The sequence below is a fragment of the Agelaius tricolor genome, unplaced genomic scaffold, assembly GCF_023055355.1.
Source record: "Agelaius tricolor isolate 1412-34295 unplaced genomic scaffold, bAgeTri1.0.p SCAF_3, whole genome shotgun sequence".
Lineage (NCBI taxonomy): Eukaryota > Metazoa > Chordata > Aves > Passeriformes > Icteridae > Agelaius > Agelaius tricolor.
The window spans coordinates 29,190,023-29,206,952 of NW_027269263.1; the positions used below are offsets into that span (position 1 = coordinate 29,190,023).

A 16,930-nucleotide genomic window follows, 5' to 3' on the forward strand; every position below is an offset into this window, starting at 1 on the left:
GGGTTGATGCGTGAAATGGTATATGGTAATCTTATTATCTGTTGAGACCATAATCTGATATATTTAAATCATTATGTTTGGAACAGTATTTAAAAGTAAACTCTGTAAGCCAAGACTGAGAAGAAATTACAGGCAAGTTTATTCTTGTATCATTTTTTCGTCTCTTAGTGTTTTATCTCACTTCTTTAGTTTCTGATTTTCCTTTCCTTCTATCCCTTCTACATCTTTTATTATTTCTTTTCTCATAGCATTTTAGCAGCAATTTTTAGGTCAGAAGTTCTGATATTTATTCACCTTATGATTTATATCCTGTTTTTCTAGTATTGGGAGCAAAATCTTGAAAAAAATTAGTCCTGAAAATTGTAATTATTTATAAACTACACAAATCTTTGTGTTTTCACCCTGCCTATATTTAAAAGCAAAAAAAAATTAAATGAAGCAAAGAGCATAATTTCTTCATAAGTCTCCTGTGGGTGTAGTTTATGCTATTCAGTATATTATTGGGTAACTTGTGTTTTATATTTCTTTAGAATCCTTTAATTACCAAGATTAGTTAAAGGATACTAAAGAAATATATGACATCAAATTAATCTTTCAAAATTTCTTTGTCTCAATAGCTTGAATTTTAATCAGTTTTGGGACTTCTGAGAAAAAAAAAAGGAAAAAACCCTCAAACCAACAAAAAGAAAGAAATGCAGTCAGAAAGAAATTGCAGAAAGAAAATTGCATCCTTTCAGAATAATTTTGAAAATAGCTAGAAGTTTTCTTTTTTCCTATGATGAGAAGGAAATTATCTTCCATGTTACCTGAGAAGTGATGCTTGGAATGTGTTAAATAGAAAACTGAAGGTGAAAAATTCTGTTTCCGGAGGTTTCTAAATTAGCAGCCAAGTACAATATGGCCTGACTGGCAAATCGAAGACTATTGATCAGGTGAGAGGAAAGAAAGAAAAGAAAGAAAAGAAAAAGTGAAGACACATCAAAATGCAGTCAGAAAACTTGTTTGCAATAAAATTCATTACTAGATGGGATTACGTTTTTCTTCTTACCTATGAAAGAACCACAAAAGCAACCCAGTCCTCTAAGATGTAGATAAATTATTGTGCCAAAATTATTGTGCAATATATTATAACTATCATGATCACAATGTAGGACAAAGGAGCTTGAATTATCTTTACATGAGTGGTTGAGGGAAGGGAAGAATTTCAGTGGCAGCAGAGGCACACAGAGCACTTGGGCTTGGGCACAGCTCACTTAGGCAAACAGCAGTTGCCCCAGATGTGTACATGCCTCCGCCTCTGCCAGAAGTTGTCACATCCATAACCCAGGATGAAGTGTTTGCTTCCTAATTAAGTTTTTGAAAAGTCAGGTGGCCAAATCGGACAGCTGACAGACAATTTTCAGTAGAAAGAAGTAAATCAATAAGCTGCAGGGCAAAAGAAAAAAAATCAATGAAGAATCAGTTTGATAAATAAAACTGAACCTTTAAATATTGCTTATGAAACTAAACAAGACCCAAATTCTCTACATTCCAGCCTTTACATTGGAATATAAATCTAAAATTTAAGATTTATCTTAAAAGGAAAATTGTCTAGATGTCGTTACCATATCAAAATTCATCTTTTTTTCAAAGGTGAATAAATATAAAAATATTGCCTTTAATTTTTCTGTTAGCTTTCTTTCCTTTGCAAATTTTGTCAAAATTCTTTAAGACAACAAATTACTGTGAATCATAATTATAATGGACATAAGTTGCTGGCTTCCACTGATGAAAAAATTATGGGAATATATTAAAAGACTGGTAAAAGGTTTCAAACATATGATGCATTTAGTTATTTTAAGGAAAAGTTGCTTAGATTACTTTTGCTAGATGGTACCATTTAAAACATTTTTTCCTTCCTCTGAAAAGATAAAGGAAAAAGAAACCTCTTCCTTCTTTACACTTTGATTTGATTTATTTACATCTTTTCCTGAATTGAAACTAATTTTCAACCTCTTATGGCTGAATCCTACCCTGTACAGCTGTTGACTTTGGTGGGATTAACCCTCAGAAAGGCTGAAAGACTGAGGAGTACTTGCTTCTTTGACTTGCCTGCTATTTGAACTACCAGTTTTGTTGTCAGTATAGGGCAGCAAAGAATCACCTTGATGCTTACTGCATTTATTTTCCTTTGGAATGACTGGAAGGCCAAAACCTCTTAAGCTTTGTATTCACTTGTATTCCTTTCACTAATGTCCCTGAGAGAGGCATCTTTTTAACATAATGTTTTACTAAATTAAGCAGTAACAGGGGAAATGATATCTCTCAGACTGTTATCAGTCAGAAACAGATGGGAAAATTGTGGCTGTGATGCAGAATACATTAAACTGGGGATTGTAGGGTTTTTTTGAGCATGTTTTCCTTAAGTGTTGTCCAGTTGACTTGATTGTTTCATCTGCTATTTATGTCCTATCCTTCAGACTGAAAGCTTTTAGGGAAATAGACTATTTCATTAGTTATGTTCAGGCAGTGTTTAGCACAATGAGACCAAGACTTGTTTTTAAGTGGTAACAAGGTAAAAATAACTGGCAAATACAGACAATATTAATGATAATAAATAAATAAGTAAAAATAATTAATGATAATGCAAAACATTGGCTTCTGTGTCTTGGTTTGAAGAGGCCTTATTTATAGTTGACAAGATGAGATCAAGTGGGATGTCTGGAAGGATGTTGCATCTTTCCTGTGGAAACTACAGAGGGGAAACGGCACAAGCAAGAGCTGATCAGTCTCATGTAGACACTAAAGAGAGTGCAGTGGGCAGGAAGGACAGACAGACTTCAACCCTGCCAGATTGTGCTTCTAGGGACCAGTCAGAGGTGGTGTCACTGAGAAAGTCATTGACATTCAATAAAAACACTGAGGGATCAAGAGCAAGGTCTGACCTTCAAGAACACAGATGGCAGAAAGACAGGAATGTTAAAGCCCCTAATTTGGATTTTCTCCAATTGAAAGCTGCACATCCAGTTTCAAAATGGAATTTCTATTGTCACTTTAACCAAATAAAACTGATTTCAGAAATTCTTACATCCTTGTGGAGAAAGTTAAGTATATCTAGATCTAGCCTTATAAGCCTATTGGAAAATACATACAATTTGTAAAAATATGAATCTGTTATTAAGACAATGTGAAATGTATAAATAAAAAATTTAAAATGTCATAGGACAATTTTTTTACAGAGAAAACCACATAGAAGTAGTTGAATCTTCAGTCTGTCTTGCACCTTAATTATCATCAAGACTACAGCTTGCACTTACTTGGTTTAAGAAATACAAGCTGGCTCATGTGCACTCTGGCTGTGAAATAGACTAAGAATGAACAGAGAAACCATTGTTTTCCCCTTAGAACATAAGTAATTAGTAGTAATAAAAATATTTTAACAGGACAAGAACCTGCATGATACTGTTATTAAAATAATCCATCTTCTCTTTGCTTGAACACTTTGAAAGACAGTCCTTTTTCTTCAACTCTATGTAGAAGGTCATATTAATTTGTACAATTTGATGTCACATTCTGCTGTTTAATACTAATTTTATATGGCTAGGGGAAAAACCCACCTTATTCTGTGTAGTCAAGATAAACATCTGCTGCCATTTTATAAAATGTCCTGCAATTTGTGCTCATGCTGCTTTATGCTGTGGAACAGCACACTGCTTTACCATGGTCCTTTCCTCACCACGTGTCTCCAAATTTCATTTCCATTTTATGCACATGCCACCTTTGCAGTAAATTGGAGAGGAAGCTACGAACTGAAAAGCACTTTGATAAAAGGGTAGCAGGGCTGCTGAGCAAATGCACAGATTGTGTTGACTGCCCTTTGTAGTAACAGCTCTGAACAAAGAAGGGGAAATATGGGTTAGTCCTCTTCAGATGCTGATGAGGATATTGTCCTGGACTTTGCAAGATTTAGTACTTTTGCAGTCCTGTAGTCCAGATGGATCTGATCAGCAGCATCCTGAAAGAGGTCAAGGAGGTATTTGGAGCTATGGTTCTGTTCTCCCAGCTGCCCAGGGTTCCCTGACCAAGCAAACAACATGCAGCAGAGTGTATAGTGCCTCATGATTTAATAAAGGAGAAAGTCAAGGGGCATGGACTACACTGAAGAAATCTGCATTAAAAGGTGCTTATTTATCACATCCTGATATTTGATCAAAAGAATACTAAACCCTTACTCAAAATGTGTCTTACTCTAATGTTATTGTAATGTTCAGGTCAGAGTAAGGTTTTGCAGTCACACAAGGAAGCCAAATGAGATTGGAATGATGACTTTAACTTTTAAACAAAGTCAGCACCAGCATAATTGCTGATCTTCACAGAGGAAATAATGTGTAAGTTACAGATGAATATTTATCTGCATTCAACTGTGGACTAGTTTTAACAGTTAAAAACAGCCTGCAGTCATTCATATATTCACATCAAAATAGGCCTCTTTAACCTGTCAGAAAGATTCTGAAATCTCTGTAGCTGACCAGATAAAACACTGAAATATTGAAGGATTCTTCTGTTTGTGTGAGCTTGCAATTTTTTCCAAGCACTTACTTTGTTCCACAATCTTTACCTTCCCCTCACAAAAGAAGCTGTAGCAAGCTGCTGCACTGAAAGAAAAGTTGGATAGTGGATCTGAAGCTAAGTTCATGAGCAACAGAGCACAAGGGTACAAAGCTAAGTTAGTGTCATTCTGACAAAATTTCTGTCTCAGACCAAGGGCTTTTAGCATGAAATCAAAATTACATTGAAGAAGTAGTACTGTCTATGTATGGATTGTGCTAATTAGTTTCTCTTAACAATTTTTACCTATTCTCTGAAATCAATGTTGATTTTGACATTCCCGCACTCCTTCAAGAGACCATTTTGTAGTTTGGCTTTTTATTTTTGGCATGATCAATATCTGTTCATGTCTTTCATTTTAGCAATAGGATCCTAATGGGACATTGTTCCAGAAATTACATGAAAAGGTCACTTATAGTACCCATAGTAGAAAAACTATAACATTAGTTTGAGTTTCTGACCATGTACAGTGAAATACTTCCTTATTTGCATTTTCAGCACAGGAATTTAGAATAGATTGTGCTTTGGACAGTGAAACTTTTATCTCTGATTCTCATACCTAGATTGAGATAAGTCTCTCTGAGTGTTGGAAACTCATATTTGCTTGGTGGAACAATGAGAGAAGATAATATTGTTGTGACTCAAAATAAAAAAAAAACTGCAGAAAATAAAACGGCAGAAATGCTGAACATATTTCATGATCAAAATTAGATTACAGCTTTGATACTGTCCTTAAAATGCTTGACATGCATATATAGTATAAATGAGAATGATTTGCCTGTTAAATATACAAGAGAATGTGTGCTTCATTACTAATTTTTCATGCTCTGTGATCTTTCAGAGCTGCAACTTCATCTACCTTTGACTGATTAGTTCACTTGTTTCGATTGCATCTCTCACACGACTGGATAATGAGCAGTAGTATAGGCTTTGTAATCCTACATTGAAAGGAAAGATTAGAAATTATAGTGCTCATATCAGAGATATAAAAGTAACTTTGAAGTCAAGATATTTCAGTTTAAAAGGGTGTTTTGTTTGATGTACAATTTTTATTCATCTTATTCAGGTTAACCCCCCCAAACCTTTGGCTTATATTAGTTTAAACTATTAAAGCTGGTGAAGCTTTCAGAGTCTGTTTTAATCACTTTCCAACATCTTCCTAGTTTGAAGAGCTCTTAAATTGAACGAGTTACATTTTCTCACTTAATATTCTTCTAACACCTAATAAGAATAGAATAAAACCTTATTAATTTGATATTTCGCAGGTACCTGAAACTCATAAAATGCTAATTAATTCAAAGGTTTTATTTTTTAGCCTGTATAAAACTTATAATCCTTTCATTCTATGATCTGATGATTATAGCCCCAAGACTTCATTTTTTTGTTACGTGCAAGGTAAAGGTTCTATTACAAGGAAAATAAAAATGCACTGTTTCAGGTTCAGAGCCTCAAAACAAAACTTAATTAAACTTGAATGGAGTCTTGTAAAAAAAACATGTCAAGGAAAGCAAAAGAAAAAAACCAATGTTATTTCTTAATTATCCTCTAAGGTTATATATACTTCAGTTGTTTCTGTTCACTGCCAAGCAATATTACTCAGAGTGAGTACTGGAGCATTGTAAATGAGCTAGAAGTAGCCCACTTTAGGGTTGTATATTGAGATTTGTTTTTCATATGTACTATCATCACCTTGGTAGGGAAATCTCTCCGAGCAAGAAAAGTGGTGCATGCGCGAGTGTGTGTAGGAGCACGTGTGCAAACAGAGCAGCAGACCACAGCAGCGAGCTCACTGCTGCAGGCAGGTGAGTCCCAGCAGCTGCTCCACCTGCCCCTGGCCCGTGTGTCAGCAGGTTCCGTGCCAGGGTGGCACCGGGTGTGCAGGCTGGAGGTCACAAAGGCGGCCGCGGTGCCGCGAGTGCCACGGCTCAATGGGCAGAGCAGTCGTGAGGAACGGTATGTGCTGCCTCTGCACACCCTCCACACGCTCTGTCCATGCAAAAGGCAAGCATTTAGGTTTGAGTTTAGCCATACTTTGACATTCTATATCTGTCTCCCTCAATGAAGACCTTTACAATTCATGAAATTCTGTTAAGTAGCAGCAATAATTGATTGTCCTTAATTCAGGTTGACATGGTTTGGTTTTATTTCTAGACTTCAGATCTCTCCCTCCCTATAAACTTCCACTCTATAAACTTGCAAAATTTTATTCTAGTAACATTTTGGGCATCATTTCTCAATACACACTTAGTATCAAGCAGTTAGCAGAAAGTGCTGTAACTACTAGCTACTCATTTTGATTTGAACATCAGAGGTTGAACATTGTCCAGTTCGGCTGTCTGTCTCTGCCCCGACACGGGTAGAGTGGTTCTTGGGTGGCACGCGTTTCAAAGGACGAGTCTGGACTCTTCAGCTTTTCGATCTTCAGATTGTTTATTGTTTCTTATCTACAAAATTTTCTGTCTGCCCAACAGAGGTCTGACCTGCAAGGCAGCCAAAGGCACTCTGACCACCCATGGGGCGGTCATGTCTTTTTATACTAAAATCTACGTACATGATATTTACCTTTATTTTCCAATACTTTTCACCCATGTTAGCAAGTGCACCTTCACCATGAACCAATCCCCAAGTGCCAACATTACCACAGAAGATGGAAGACAAGAAGAAGAAAGAAGAAGGACGAGACATGCCCTGATCCCTCCATCTTGTCTCCATAACCCCCCTGTACCAAAAACCTTAAAGTCTATATTTCACCCTCTAAATGTGTCCCTTTTTACACCCTTCACTCTAAAGTGATTCTCATGTCCTCAAACTGCTGTCACTTCTGTGGATGGATCAAAATCAAGCCACCAAACACTCCTGGCAACATTCCAGGATTTCCGAGACCCCCAAGGGTTTTCTCGGTAACTCTGGACATCCAGAGTGATGTGCTGAGTTCCCACAGAACATCAAGATAGGTCTTTGAAAAATGAATTGTGTAATAAGCAGAGGAAAAAGAATGAAAGAGAGGAGGATGAGACAGGAGGAACACACATCCATCTGGTATTGTACTAATAATGGAGATGTAAAAGAAACCAGTTTACTCTTGCTGACAAAATGCACCAGCCAAACATAAACAAACTTTCAGTTATGGAAAAGAGGAGCCAGAGCAATTTCCCTTAGCTGGGAGGGAAAAAATTTAGGCAAAAAGCTCTTTCAGCCAAGCTAAGACATGCAGAGTAACATGAGATGCTGCCCAGAGCTTTGAACATGATGAAATGCTCCTAACAAGATGTTAAAGCAGAAAAACACCCCAACCAACTAAAACACAAAGCACTGGTGAATTTTCCCACTCTTAAGGGATCCCTAAACATGTGTTGTGAGCCAGTGGTGGGTGAGTAAACAGATGAGGAAGATGACTACCTGCTTTAGTACCACAAAGGGAACCTTGTTCTTGCTATCCCTGCACAATGGGTGTGCCCTGCCAGCGTCCTTGCTCAGGATCTTGAACCTAGAAGCTGAAATTTAAATTCTGGTTATCTCCTTTCTGGTTATCATATGTCTAAAGGATGATGTATCCTCTTTGTTGATGCTTTTCCATTACCTCAATATTGTCACTCACAGAAGAGAATAAAACTGGGCTCTGAGTAATAACTGTTTTATTGTAGAGTATATGGAAATCATTAGGGAGGCAAACTGTTTTGACTAGTCTATGCTTCCAAGATTTCCCAACCTGTTGTGGATTGCCTTATTCATCCCACAGAGTTGTAACTCTAAGACAGTCCCTCATTGCCCATTTTTTCAGAATGTATTTGCAGTATATTTTTCAATTTCATAGCCCACTGGTCAACTTAAAAATAAGAGAGAAGGAAAAAGATTGAATTATATAAAAAATAAAATATAGTATATTCAAGCTGACTTTTAAAATGTTTCCTACTCCTCATACCCTGAATGCTGAATTAATTTTGAAATTGATTGTTATAATAAAAGAAAGTTCAGAAGTTTCCATGGTCAAAAACCTGTGTCTGTTTTAAATCATATATACAACCTGCTTTTAGGTTATTGGACAATTCAGTCATTTAAATAAGAGGTTGAGTAATATTTTCATTTTACTGTTTTATCTGAGATGTGACAGAAAGTATATTTTTTCCTATGGGTGAGTTGGAATATTCCCTACACTATCATCTAAATGAAATATCACCGAAAGCAAACAAACAAACAAACAAACAGACAGACAGACAAGATATTCTTTCTCATATATAGAAAGGTAAAAAGATAAAAAGCGGTCTGTGTCCATATATTAGGGAATCTGAATACATGTCACTAACATGAAAGGCAACCAATTTTAAAGTATATCTATAATTCAGAAGCATACCTCCATTTCAGACTGATAAAAATCATACTTTTGAAGTAATTTACTCACTTGTGATTTTAGAATTCATAGCCAGAAGCAAATACCTATTGTCAGGAGAACAGGGTTATATCCTAAGGGAAAGGATTATTATCTGTATACCAAAATATGGCAGAGGAATGTACAACTTTGCTGGTTGTTTCAGATGATTTTATTTCAGATTTAATTTGGCACTGATCTTCACCCCCAATACCTTTCAGAATTACTTTCTTCTACTCCTCAGGAAAAGAAATAACTGGATAATGAACAATAAATATTACATTTTATATTTAGTCCAACAAGATGCAAAATATTAAATAATTTCTGCATATTTGCAAGTTAGGGCAACATTTTAAATTTGAGATTTGTGTAGCCAGAAGACAAATTTTGTGGCTTAAAACTGGGAAGCTGGCAGGATATCGTACTTTTGATTATATGCAACAGACATAATGTCATCCAATATATGGTCTAGAATCTGGCATTAGCTGCTGAATTATGTCAATCAAATAAAAAAAGTAAAAATATCAATTAAGTAGATTTTTTTCTGCATGCTGTTTTACCATCACCCTCCTTTGACCTGTTTTTAAGTAATTCCCACAAGAATTCACTCACGCAGATATGGAAAGCAAATAGCATTTCTACCATGCACTTCTTTATCCTGATGCCCTTTTTTGGAGGCACAGTCTCTCCTTGTAGTTATGGATGGAAAGGTGTTCGTCCAGGAGACACAAAGTTCCAGATTTGATGCCACCCTTGGACTAACTCTCTCCACTGATCACACTTTCAGGCCTGGCTGGTCTCCTGTCAGCACGGAGTGTCAGCACATAATTCCCAAAGCAAATCCATTCTGTGCTTAGGAACAGCATTTTGTCAGCCCCAGTCTACACAAGCAAACAGCGCTGAGCTGTAGGAGTTGGTGGACCTGACAGATGGATATACATCTGTCTCTGCCTCCCCCTACCCCCCTTCTGTCATTCTCTCTCTAATATATGGTCTATCCATAGGTTAGTGTATGTATGTATACCCCTACACACATATATCCATGTATATATACCTGAAAATGCATATGTACAGGTGTATACATGGGGGAACAGTGTATGCATTCTTACAGAAAGAGAATACATGTCAGCTCCAGTAGAACTGTGTATAATTTTATAAGTACTATCTGATAAGAACACCTGTTGGTCAAAAAGAGTTAAATTTTGAAGCTGTTTTCATGTTAGTCCATCATTTGTAGGATGATTAATCTTATTTTTGCCAGACTTGCAATAAAAAAGCAAATGGTACAATGATGAGTAATATAAGCACTACCATCTAAGTACCACAAATGTAGAGTCATACTCTTTCTTCCCCTATGGCAAACAAAGTCCTTTTGCTAAATTCAAACACTACATGTTTACTAGCTCATTTGTTTTCCATGAACTTGAATATGAACCACAGGTGTTTTATTTTATACAGAAGCATTTAGTAACAACGCTTTTCTTCTATTTTTCCCTTTACCTGCTAATCTGTATAAAAACTATGGCTAACTCATAAACTATGGCTAACTCTTTCCCACCAAGCATTTTGCACAAAATTGCTATCCTCCTTTGGCTCATGTGAGGTAGTGAGAGCTATCTTTTTTTCTTCCTACAACAAAAGCTGTTTCAGTTTGGATTTCACAGTGGTGTGTCCAAATTAATTTACACAATTTTCCCAAGAGACTTAGTAGACTCTGTTCACAGGGATTTTGTGATTTATAATCCTTCTATTTCTCACATCAAAGGAGATGACATAGAAGAGATTTCAGTGTTTTGGCTCAGATATAAGAGAGAAAATTTTAAAGAAACTACACATAAATCTGCTAAATCACTGCAAAGCAAAAAAAATAAAAGAATATCTGTTTGCCTTTTTTTTTAAATAAACCTTCTTAATATGCAAAGCTAAAATGTCTGAAACCATCTTTCCCTCCTCTGACCCCATTTTAGTTTCTAATGCCAATTCCTCAAGTATGTACTGTACTGTAACCCTAGGCAAATTCAAACCACATGAACAAGAGAGCTGGCTTAATGAAGTTATACAACAGATAATTTGCTTTTTAAAATACAAAGTCAAATTGTCAAATGTATAAATATTCTACTGGCTCAGAAAATAATTAGGCTAAAATATTAACAGTTTTAAATTATCTAAGATTTTTTAAAGCATTGTCTTTAAATTTTTGGTTTTTAACAATTCTCTGTTTTCAAAAAATGAGCATGTAATTTCTCTTGAATAAAAACTGAACATTTTCCCACTCCTAACTGATCATTAAAGACATGTTATGAGCCAGTGGTGAGTAAACAGGTGAGGAAGGTGTCTACCTTCTTTGGTATCACAAAGTGAACCTTGTACTTGCTATCTACTTGAACCTTCTACTTGCTTCTGCATGGCACTGCAGAATGGGCGTACCCTGCCAGAGTCCTTGTTCAGGACTCTGTACCTGGCAGCTGAAAATTAAATTCTGGACCTCCTTTCTGGTCTAAAGGATGATGTACCCACTTTATTGGTGCATTTCTATTCCTCCAATATTGTCACAGAAGAGAATAAAACTGGGCTCTGAGTACTTACCCAAAAGTGGAAACACGTAAACATATATTTGAAGAACTTTAATTGCTACACTAAATCACCTTTTTCAACATAGTCCACTCTTGACTCTTTCACTACATGCTCAACTTAACTCTTGGTGCTGCAGCTTCCCCAAATCCACAATTTGTGCTAATCCTCCAGCAAACACCAGAGTTCTTATGCATATGTGAATCTGGTTGCCAAAATTACACAACATTCAAGTTGCCACCATGAAGTATGTACCCAACCTCATCCTCCCAACTTTTGCTATGTCAATGAGCTTATTTATTTAGCAAGACACTCTGTCCTCCATTAACTTTTTTGCTTATTTTGATAGATTTATGAAAAGCTTTTGAAAACATAATCCTCTGTAAAACAGCTGGAAAAATACTCAGTTGCATTTATCAGTTCTATTGGGTAAACATGATTGTAACTCTCTGCCCCCAATATGAATAAGCATTTCCCATAATTAAGAACTACAGTTTGATTGTTTGTATTCAGTTTACTTTTACAGGTTAAATAACAATATTACATGCTTTTTCAATAATGCATGCTTTTTCACTGGGATCCCTTTGGAAATCCATGATATATTTCCACTTTTTAAAATAAAATCCATCCTTTTCATTGATTAAACAATGATATCAGCACTACGAACTAGACAAGGATTGTTTTGCAAGGGTTTTGTCCTCATTTGTCATGTTTAAATAGGGCCACTGCATTTTAAAGATAAGACACCAGGAAAATCAGCTTTCTAACTGGTGCTTTCATGTAATGCATCCAGTATTAATTGTCTCTTTGTACATATTTGCAAGAGATTCATTACTTTGAACCTACTATTTTTGTGAATAAAATGTGTAAATATGAGGAACCTTTTGGTCTTTTTAATCATATACTTCACCTGAAGTATATGATTCACCTGTATATGATTACACAGACATCAACCTTGACAAAGTTTCTGAGTTACCACTTGAAATGTTGGTTACATGTGCTGACTTCCTGAGAGCTTTTGGCTTAAAGCAAGTCTGGTGCCCAAAGCAGCAGAACTTACAAGTTCCATGTCTGTCTGCCCTGAGGCATTCATTCCTGCCTACTTCTCTTACTCTGGGGAGTTATTTCTTGCTAGTTCATACCTGCAGCAGAGTAAAGCTTTTGTTCAAGTGTATTTTAACATTGTCAAGGATTGGGAAACTCTAGTTGTTACTTACCATGGAAATTTTGCCATTGACTTTGCCAGGAACAGGATCGATCCCAGCTGCCATAGGCCTGAACACTGTAAACCAAATAATATCATAAAAAAGCACATGTACAGAGAATTAAAGCTAACAATCTACTCATTAGTTTGTGATTTCAATTCCACAGTAGAACACCCCACACTGCTCTCAGGTGCAGAGTAGTGTCCAAGCTAAAGCAACAGCCCTGAAGAAAGAACTAACCTAACAAGGTCTCCACAGCCACCAAACCTTGGTCTGGCACCTCAGTCCCTACAAATTTCACTATCACTCTGAAAAGTGCATTTAAGGTTTGCTTTTGAGTTACAAGCCCTGTATAGCTGAATGTCTCTCATTTTGAAAGTTTGAACTGCATTGCTAAAATGGCTCTTCAAGGTCTAGGTCAAAGAAAATTCTCACCATAACAACATGAATTCCTTGATACATCATTTGTCTACCAGTAAGGGGAAACTAAATTAGAGTATTCTGTAAAGAGAGCATTCTACAATATCATCAGTGTAAATATTGCTTATGTTGATTTCTGTGTACAGAAAATAGTGCTTATTTTCAGGCAAATAAGAGCTCAATATTTCCAGCATTTGTAAATGCATATTCAGAAAAATATAATTTGAGAAAGTTTTATGCCCAAATTGAATTAGTCTTTTTCTAGTATTCATATAGTACTTAGGATGCAAAATAATATCTAGAATCCAAAGTCAATTTTTCTACGGCCTGTTATTTTTAAACTAGCATTTTTACATAGCCTAGCAGTAAATTGTCATTCAAACACTGTCATTTTCAAACATTTCTTCATCACAAATTCTAATAATATGGATTTAGTCAAAGTGTACAACCAGTTAGCTTGAATTTCAAACTCATGTCAAAATATTTCTGTCATAATGAGACCAATTTAACAACTTGGGATCTCATATCTCTATCTATGTAAAATGCCTGGCCGAGAAATAGAATTTTTTCAGCTGATGCAAAATTAGGAGTCTGGATTAAACTAAGGTTCTTCTTTTCAGATGCTGGAAGAACAGGTATCCACAACCAAACTTATCACATCCCCCCAGAGGAATCTAAATAACAATGATGTTAGGCTGGATGACACTGTGGTAGGTAAATCATGTCTGTGAAGTAATTGTGATACACCAATAGGTATTTTTGCATTTAGTACAGCAAAACCAACCAACAAACCAAATCCCCTAAAACCAAACCTAACCAAAAAAACCAAATCAACATCTGAATTTCATGAGTGAGCTAGTTTGATATTTGAAGGAATTACGAGTCCAAATGGAAGTTCTAGTCCAAACTAAAGGCACCACTGCAAATTTGAACTTGGTCTACATAAACACAGGGGTTAAGTAATTCCGTAACTAACATTTTAGTTTCAGAGAAGCCAAGAGTAAGAAGTTAGGAAACTTATTACAGAAGTTTGTGGACTTATGCAATGAGTAAGTACAGAGTGTCCTGAAGTAAAATATGCAAAAATTCAGATAACTTGCTAGAGTCTTCAAGCAAAATTGGTGGTGAAACTCTCGGTGGCAAAGGCAGCTTCCCTAATGAGAATGATTAAAATTGAGCACATCTCAATGATAAAACTTCCATTTCTGGAAGTGTAGCTGGAGACAGCCAAGGGAGGAAAAAGCCAAATTATTTCCATCCCAGAATACCAAGAAGTACTATGCATGATAGATTCTAATACATGTTTCTAAGACTTTCCTTAGTAATTTTTGACAATGAATAAATTAGGAATAGTAAATACATCTGAAAAGAAATATAAACAGTGAGACTACTTATTTGACTACAATCATATGCTGATTTTTCAATCAAATTGAAAGAAAAAGTAGTCAAAGAGAAATAAAAATTGGTAAGCTCTGTATGGATTTGCTAAGGATAATTCATGCATACTAGCTTCATATTTTTTATTGAGTAAACTAATATATTACTTTAATTATAGGAAATGCCGTCAGAAATTTATTAAACATTTGCTATAATATCCGAAGTCCTACTTGCACTGTTCCTCATGCTTTTCTGCAAACATCTAGCACATAGCACTGCTGAAGGCAGGTACTGTGCAGGTGGACCTTTGTTCTGATCCTGTATTTAACTGGAAAGAATGTGTACTGCATGGGCACTGTACTGTGCTACAGGGGAGCTACTCGTTGTTTGGCACAGATGTAACAGATTAACTCGGGACTAACACTTCTCTATCACAATATTGGAGTAAACTATCACATGCCTGCTCCTTTTCAGACTCAAGCTAATATCTTTTCATGATCTGCATGACTAATATGCATGAGGCTAGTTTTGTATCATCTTTCATTGTTCTAAAAACCCTCCGTTTTTTACTCTTAGAAAACAAAGGGAGGGAACGATGCAGTGACCCTCCAAAAATACATAATGATACATAAAATAGAAAGGCAGAAAGCAGTTTAAAAACCTTTTGGCACAAGAAAAAATAATGATGAATAAGCTGTGACTGTTCAAAGGTTTCAAACCATCACAGGAGAGAACACTCTAGAGAAACTTCAGCAAGATGCAGTAGTGAAACCAAAGTAGTTTTAAGAATGAACATGATAAATTTAGGGGCAGGTTTATACAGGCAGGTTAACTAGGGTATCACAGAACTAGATTTGCTAATGCCAGTTGTCCCCTCCAGTCTCTTAGTCCTGTGAATGAACACACATCCTGATCCTCACTCCCTGGCTTTAACTGATAGTCAACAATTAAATTCTAATTCTATTAATGTTCTATAGGCTTACATATCCTCATTGCTTTATGACTGAAATGTATTAAAATAAAATTATTTCACATGAATTGCTTGTGTCTTTTGACACAAGGGTCAAGCTGTGGTTGATTCATAAGGGATTCAGATCAAGGCATATGGAAAACACCAGTCCCTTGTAAACAGATTTTAAACAAAATTCCATGCAGGAGAAAAAAGTAATTTCCATCCTTGCCCATCAATAACTAAAAATGACACAGTGTGTGTAAGACATGGGCAAAATCTAACATGGATTTTATATTATTATAGAATAACCCAGTTATTAGGCTGCAAGTAGAGAACTATAGTTTCTGTGGGCAGTGATGACTCACAGGATTGCACACATTAGTGGAGCCTTACATTTGCCCCTGCCAGTCCTGGGATTAAGAAATATGCTTGGGTTTTCTAAGCCCAGAACCTGTCATCACAGGACATATGTTAAAATATACTGGCAAACTGGATTGCTCTGAAATCTCATGAGACAAGAGACATTTTGCAATTTTTTTTAAACCACTTTTCATCAAACCACTTTTCTTCATGCAATGCACAGATTAACACAGCTCACGCTATCTTAGATCCAAGAATTTTAGAATTCATTTTGAGGACAGCACAATTCCATTCTGGCTCATGTCCTTATGAAATGATAAAAAAACACCAAAGCATAGCAAAACTTTATATTTAAAAAAATGTACCTAGCTCAAACATAAGGAACAATTCTAAGTACCATGTGCACTTTTAAGCAGGAATTTAACATGAAGGCCATTCTGAACTGACACTTTAATATAATATCTAAAATGTGATGCATTTTTCTACAAGCAATAATAATTTTTAGATGACTGCTCTCCAAGCTTAAAAAAAAAGAACAAACTTCCTGGCATCATTTTACTTTCATTCAGGACAGTACATACATAGCTCAGCTGTATGTTGAACAATTATGTGATGTCTATGTGTGTGTATATATAATTGTTTATATTAATTTAAAATGTGCTAAAACTGAGTATACGACAATTTGAAAATATTAGACTTCCATGTAAACATTTTCTCTTTTGAATGCTGTGTTGCAATACATATCTATTTGTGATGTAAAGAAAACAACTCAGTAAACTGCTGGCTTCTTAATTTTCAAAGTAAGTATTTTTTAGCACAGCTGTAGCAATGACACCCATGACTGAGATCTTGTTTTTCTTCTATTTTCTGGAGCAGAGCACTTGCTATTCTCCCCACATCCTGTTATTCTCCCGACATCTCCCTACATAGAAAAGTCTTCCTTATGTTGGAAGACTGCAGATCTGGATGCAGCACTCCAGGTGGGGTCTCAGAGAACTGAGGAGTGGGTCAGAACCACCTCCTCATCCTGCTGGCCACACTGCTTTTGATACAGCCTGGGATGCAGTTGGCCTTCTGGGCTGCAAACTCACA

The 16,930-nt window shown here is 36.0% G+C and overlaps 1 long non-coding RNA gene across 1 annotated transcript in view; it reads right to left on the reverse strand.

The window, feature by feature from the left end:
* Positions 1–16,930, reverse strand: part of LOC139588236 (uncharacterized) — a 46,775-nt gene that overhangs the window by 25,078 nt on the left and 4,767 nt on the right. The window contains exon 2 of the long non-coding RNA XR_011678594.1: positions 12,742–12,806. This is a non-coding gene — a long non-coding RNA (uncharacterized lncRNA). The remainder of the gene's footprint in view (positions 1–12,741; positions 12,807–16,930) is intronic.